Genomic DNA, 5526 nt, shown 5'->3' with positions numbered 1-5526 from the left:
CAATACAGTGTGGGACAACCTGTCTGGGCACAACTCCATGAGTTTCTCTTTAACCAGTGACCTAACAATCACTAACTTCTATGGTAACAATCTTCAGCTCATCACCTCCGGTACGTAGCTCTAATCTTAATGTACATTTAAACAACCTTTCAAGTCCAGTTACAGTTTTTGTTGCCTTACCTGCACAAGCTTAAAAAGTGAAAAACGGAAGCAAGTTTAACTGAACATTCTGGTGGTCAGTTCGGGCACGGGAAAAAAATGAAAGGACATCACTGGTGCTGTCAGGCTTGGGTCGGGTTTCATTTGCTGACCCGAGCAGGCCTTTAGTTACTGTTGCAACCTTATATTCCCACTTGACAATCTGTATATTTTGTTCATTTCAATTTTGTCGACAAGCTCTTTGAATCCAGTTCCCCGGTCCTCAAGCAGGCTCAGTTTGGAAATCGATTCCGCTTTCTGGAAGGCTGAAAGCAATCGATGACCTTAAACTAAAAATGGCAACAGAGAAGGGCTCGTCTGGGATTTGAACCCAGGACCTCTCACATAATAATCACTTATATACCCAAAGCGAGAATCATACCCCTAGACCAACAAGCCACCGTTAGCAAAGCTTTTATTCGCTCCTGTGGAATTTCACTGGCACCCACAGCCGATCATGCATTTTTTTCAGATCAAAACAATATCCTACAAAGCTGAAATAAAAACAGAAAGTGCTGGAAATACTCAGCACCTCTGACAGCATCTGTGGAGAGAGAAACAGAGTTAACATTTCAGGGTTTTCACCTTTAGTTTGAGACATCTTTTCAGACTGCTTCTGTCCATCCAATCTCACTTTTTACTCTATCCACATTCTACGGGTGGTGCAGTGTTGAGCACTGCAGCTTCACAACTTCAATGACCCCGATTCAGTTCTGTATACTGCCTGTGTGGAGTTTGCAAGTTGTTTATGTGGGCTTCCACAAGGTACTGTGGTTTCCTCCCACAACGAAAGACTTGTGGGTTGATAGATAAATTGACTGTTGGAAATTGGCCCCAGGGAAGGCGATAGGAGAAATGTGGGGATGTGGTAGGGAATTCTGGGTGAACATAGGATTAGTATAAATGGGTGGTTGATGGTCAGTGCAGACTCAGTGGGCCAAAGGGCCTATATCAGTGCTGTATATCTCTATAACCATTCTCTAAGCAAATGCATTTTTCATGAATTCCTCATTTCTTTTATTAACGACAATTTTATATTTCCGGCCCTTGCTTCATACGATACCACAAGTGGAATCATGTTTCCATCAACCCGATCAAACCCCTTCACTATTTCCTCATATTGCAATGTTTCTTCAACCCTGACAGACTGTGGAGTTTCTGCTGCTTGATTGCAGTTCTTGCTTCCCGCCAGTAGATGTCACCTCACTCCAATATAGTGAAGTTTACAAATCTGAGAGAGACACAACAGGAAATAATTGTTCACATTATAGTGAATGTGTGGGATTTAGAAATACTAGGAGTGGAGACGAGTTATTATAGAATTTGTCAAACCAAACATATGTTATAATGTTGTGTTAAATCTGTCACTCTGTTGTCTTGATTCTGAGAGTAACATAGACTCATCGAGTCATTGGGTCATTTGTGGGATAGAAGGAGGCCATTTGCCTCATCGAGTACAGGCCAGCTCTCCATGGAGCGATCCAGTCAGTCCCACTCGTCTGCTCGATCCCCCTAGCCCTGTAAATGTATTTCCTTCAAATGCCCATCGAAATTCCTTTTGTAACCAACAATTGTCTCCACTTCCTCCGCCCTCGGGGGCAGCGAGTTACAGATCATTACCAATCACTGTGTAAAAAAGTTCTTCTGCACATTCCCCCTGCATCTCTTGTCCAAAACCTTCAATCTGAATCCCCTAGTCCTTGTACCAATATTAATGGGAACAATTTTTCTTTGCCAACTTATCTAAAGCTGTCATAGCCTTCGACACCTCTATCAATTCTCCCCTCAATCTTCTTTGATACAGGCAGAAAAAACCCTGTTTTTCTAACCTAACCTTGAAACTAAAACCCTCCATCCCTGGAACTATACTGGTAAATATCCTCTGCATCCTCTCAAGAATCCGCACATCCTTTCTAAAGATTGGTGAGCAGATCTGAATGCAACACTCCAATTGGGGCCTAACCAGAGTTCAGCATAACAACCCTGCTTATGTACTCAATGTCTCTATTTATAAAGCCCAAGATCCCACATGCTTTGATAACCACTCTCGCAATATGTCTTGCCAACTTCAAAGAATGATGGACATGTACTCCAGGTCCCTCTATTCCAGCACACTCTTCAGAACTGTAGCATTGAGTATATATTGCCTCTCCCTATTCCTTCTGCTAAAATGCATCACCTCACACTTGTCACTATTAAATTCCATCTGCCACCTGTCTGCCCATCCTACTAGCCGATAACTGTCCTGTTTCAGGCAGTTCATATCATCCTCACTGTTTGCCACTCCTCCAAGTTTGGTGTCATCGGCATATTTTGAGATTCTACTCGATATTCCAAGATCCAAGTCATTAATCTGTAGCAAAAAAAAGCAATGGTTCTAGCACTGACCCTTGGGGAACACCACTGTCGACTATCCTCCGGTCTGACAAAGAATCATTTCATAAGACTCGCTGATTTCTGTCCTTAAACCAATTTTCTTTCCAATTGGACACTGACCCTCCTATACCAGCTGCTTTTCTTGGCTTGTATAAGTTGTTGATGCTTCTCTACTATAAAGGAGGGTGCTGAGAACACAAGCCTGGTACACGTGGAGCTTTGTATTTTCGGTCAGTTTGCTGTCGGTTCACACCCGTCTTCTCAACTTTGACATGACAGCTGCAGCATTGGCAATCCTGGTGCTGATTTCAGCATCAAGGGACAGATTGCTGGTGATTTGCTGATCCAAGGTATGTGAAGCTGTTGACAACCTCCAAAGTGAGGTTGTCAATGTTGATGGAAAGTGGAGTCTCGACGTCCAAGTCTCTACGTCTTGCCAAGATGAACAGCTTGTCGTCAGCTCTGATATACAGGTGAACACCCCCATCTGAGTCACTGAAAGTTGTCAGCATGGAGACGAATACACCAATTATAAAGGATGTGATAACTGGACAGTTAGAAAATAATGATATGATTGGGCAGAGTCAACATAGATTTATGAAAAGGAAAACAGGTTTGAAAAAACCCGTTGAGTTTTTTGAGGATGTTACCTGTAGAACAGATAAAGGAGAACCAGTGGATGCTTTGGTAATGTCCCACACAGGAGGTGAGTAAACAAAATTAGAGCACATAGAATTGGGGATAATATACTGATATGGATTGAGAGTTGGTTAACAGACCGAAAACTGAGAGCAGGAATAACAGGTCCTCCTCAGGATGGCAGGCTGTTACTATTGGGGTACTGCAAGGATCAGTGTTGGAGCCACAGCTGTTAACAACCGAAATAAATGATTTGGATGTCGGGATTAAATGTAATATTTCCAAGTTTGCAGATGACACAAAGCTAGGTGAAGTGTGAGCTGTGAGAAGGATGCAGAGAGGCTTCCAGGGAACCTGGAGAGGCTAAGTGAATGGGAAAGAACATGGCAGATGGAATATAATGTGAGTAAGTGTGAAGTTCTCCACTTTGGTGGAATAAACAGAAAGACAGAGTATTTCTTAAATGGTGAGAGGTTGGGAAGTGTTGATGTCCAAAGGGACCTGGGTGTCCTTGTTCATGAGACACTAAAAGCTCTTGTGCAGGTGCAGCAATCAATTAGGAAGGCAAATGGTATGTTGGCCTTCACACGAGGGGTCATGAGTACAGGAGTAAAGATGTCTTGTTGCAATTGTATAGAGCCTTGGTGAAACCGCGCTGGAGTATTGTGTATAGTTTGGTCTCCTCATCTAAGGAAGGATATACTTGCCATAGAGGGAGTGAAACAGAGGGTCACCAGACTAATCCCTGGGATGGTGGGATTGTCTTATGAGGAAACTGGGCCTGTATTCCTTAAAGTTTCGAAGAATGAGAGGTGATCTCATTGAAACTGATAAAATTCTTATAGGGCGTGACAGTGTGGATGTAGATAGGATGTTTGCCCTGGTTGGTGAGTCTAAACTCAGGGGACCAAGTCTCAGAATAAGGAGTAGGCCATTTAAAACTGAGATCGAGTTGAATTTCTGCACTCAGACGGTGGTGAATCATTGGAATTCTCTACCCCAGAGAGCTGTGGCAGTTCAATCATTGAGCATGTTCAAGACAGAAATTGTTAGAAATCTTGATACTCATGACATCAAGGGATATGGGGAGAGCACGGAAAAGGGGCGTTGAGGTAGATGATCAGCCATGATCGAATTGAATGGCAGAAAAGGCTCGACGGGCTGAATGGCCTACTCCTATGTTCCTCTGTTCCTAAGAGAGTTGGCGTCAGCACGCAGCCTTGCTTTACCCCACTGCTGATCTTGAAAGTGTCTGATGTTGCTCCATTGTAACTGTTGGAACTGTGCATGTTCTCGTGGAAAGAAGAGATGATGCCCAAGAGTTCAGGAGGGCAGCCGAGTTTCCATCGCAGTTTGAAGAGTCCGTCTCTGCTGACAAGATCAAAGGCCTTGGTGATGTTTATTAAAGTATGTGCGGCTCTGTGGCGCAATGGATAGTGTGTTGGACTTCTAAATAATAATAAAAAAGGCATTCAAAGGTTGTGGGTTCAAATCCCACCAGAGTCAGATTTTGGACCAGAGACAGAAGAGCACGACGGAACAGAGAGTTAACAAGTGTGTCAAAAGCACTGATTCAGAGACAGAGCGAGAGAGAGAGGAGCACAGCAGGAGCAGAGCTGGGGCAAAAAAAATCAACAAGTGACATCACAATGGAGAGTGAGAGCAGGGAAACAGAGAGCCGCTGGGGTGAGTTTACAGGATTTGGTTCTTGCTTCGGTGCAGTGGAAGGAGCTGTTTGGTGAGGATCTGTTGAGCTGTGACATCACAGGCAAGCAGGTAGTTGATTGGTTTGGAAAAAGCTGCATGTTTGATGAGGATCTGGTAAGTGATTAAGGTCCATTTTAGTCCTAATGTTTAAAATAGTAAACAAACTAGTGGTAAGCTTAATAAAATATACAACAAAATAAACAATTGAATAAAATAATTAAGTAGTTAATTGAAACACGTTAAGGATGACAGGACAGGTGATGTGTCACAGCTGCAGCATGTGGGAGCTCCTGGATACCAGTGTGATCCAGGGCAAACACGTCTGCAGTAAGTGTTTGCGGCTCAAAGAGGGAGAAAAAAGGAACGTAGTGGTAGTAGGGGACAGTATAGTAAGGTGGATTGACTCTGTTCTCTGCAGCAAAGAGCAAGATTCCAGATGACTGTGTTGCCTGCCGGTGCCAGGATTCAGGACGTCTGCTCAGGGCTGGAGTGAAACATACAATGGGAGGGGGAGGATCCAGTTGTCGTGGTCCATGTCGGTACCAACGGCATAGGCAGGACAAGGATAGAGGTTCTGCATAGTCAGTATGAGGAACTAGGCACCAA

At 43.7% G+C, this 5526-nt stretch overlaps 1 non-coding gene across 1 annotated transcript; it reads left to right on the top strand.

The window, feature by feature from the left end:
* The first annotated feature begins 4628 nt into the window (after nt 1-4628).
* trnar-ucu (transfer RNA arginine (anticodon UCU)) lies at nt 4629-4719 on the top strand. The gene is given in 2 exon segments: nt 4629-4665; nt 4684-4719. It is a non-coding gene; the product is annotated as a tRNA-Arg (tRNA).
* Nucleotides 4720-5526: the final 807 nt, after the last annotated feature.

Source organism: Heterodontus francisci, unplaced genomic scaffold (assembly GCF_036365525.1).
Source record: "Heterodontus francisci isolate sHetFra1 unplaced genomic scaffold, sHetFra1.hap1 HAP1_SCAFFOLD_43, whole genome shotgun sequence".
Taxonomy (NCBI): domain Eukaryota; kingdom Metazoa; phylum Chordata; class Chondrichthyes; order Heterodontiformes; family Heterodontidae; genus Heterodontus; species Heterodontus francisci.
Note: the sequence above shows the minus strand (reverse complement) of the source record. Positions and strands in the feature narration are given on the sequence as shown.